Below are 1276 nucleotides of genomic sequence, written 5' to 3'. Positions count from 1 at the left end.
TGTGTGTGTGTGTGTGTGTGTGTATGTACAGTATTTAACTTTTATTACTCTGTATACAGCTTTAATACTGAGTTACTATTTTTTTACTGAGTATTAATCCGTAGGTTTTGCCTCTTTTTTGCCATCTGTTTGAAAACTTGCAATTGCAGCTAGTTGCGGAATTATCTTCCTTGCGTGGGTTGTGTGGCTGCACAGCTCCAGCACGGATGAATCTAATGTTTTGAGGAGTATGTGTGGCAGTCAGTCAGCGCACCGGTGTGGATATTGTGCTTTGCACTCACAGATTCTAGCCTACATCTTGGAATATATTATTAAAATAAGCATTTTCACTGGATATTGTCATCTGAACAAGCAGGCTAAGTAACAAGTCTGCCACGTTTGTTCTGACCAACTGAGGAAAAAAGCATTACAATAAATCACGCTACCAATGGTGATTTAATCTAAATTAGCTCATATCACATCAAACCGTGCAAATTATTATTATTGTTATACTTTATTCTCAAATTGTTAATGTTAACAACATCAGCATTGCGTGACTGTGAGTATAGTTTGTATAAGCGAGTAGATTTCAATTTCTGTACAGTCTAATCTCTAATTGTCATAACACTCGAATTTATATTAAGAAATTCTTTCAACCCAAAAAGCAAATTATGCTCCCTTCGAACTGGTTGTCTTTAAAATACAAATCTTGTGTAATCCCAGGCTATCTGTAATCAGAAGCACATTTAAAACTGGAATATAATTTAATTTCATTCACATGTGTTTCATAAACACATAAACCTTTCTGGATTACAATCCGCCATCAAAATGATACATTTAATTATTCCGGCTATAAACAATCGACCACCTGCAGGATCCTCACATGCGATAGCCTAGTAGCCGGGACAACTTCTTTATGTTTACAGAAGTGACGTAATGACGCAGTGGCATGCTCGAATTTCCAGTGAAAACCTACCCGTACCACTCAAATTAGAAAACATTATTATAAGCTGACCGTTGTGAATCGGGTTAAAGGCGATAGTTTCGAACACTGGCTGGTTATGTACTAGCTCAAATATTGATTTCGGATCATTTTTAACAAAAAAAAGTTACGGACTGCAGCTTTAAAGTTACTTATCTTTAAAAAAAAATAAAAAAAAAACTGTTCTTTGTTAGTTCATGTTAAGTCAGGCCCATTAAATAATATTAACAATTAAAGGAGTCATATGATGCTTTTTTTAAAGATCATTATTTTGTGTATTTGGCGTAACAGAATATGTTGACATGCTTTAATGTT

General features: G+C 34.7%; 1 protein-coding gene across 1 annotated transcript in view; it reads right to left on the bottom strand.

Moving 5' to 3' along the window:
- The window catches only part of LOC107564851 (voltage-dependent T-type calcium channel subunit alpha-1G-like), a 77063-nt gene that overhangs the window by 52522 nt on the left and 23265 nt on the right, over positions 1–1276 (bottom strand). The window lies entirely within an intron of this gene.

The sequence above is a fragment of the Sinocyclocheilus grahami genome, unplaced genomic scaffold (assembly GCF_001515645.1).
Source record: "Sinocyclocheilus grahami isolate Dianchi unplaced genomic scaffold, SAMN03320097.WGS_v1.1 scaffold966.1, whole genome shotgun sequence".
Taxonomy (NCBI): domain Eukaryota; kingdom Metazoa; phylum Chordata; class Actinopteri; order Cypriniformes; family Cyprinidae; genus Sinocyclocheilus; species Sinocyclocheilus grahami.
This window is presented reverse-complemented; position numbering and strand designations above follow the sequence as displayed.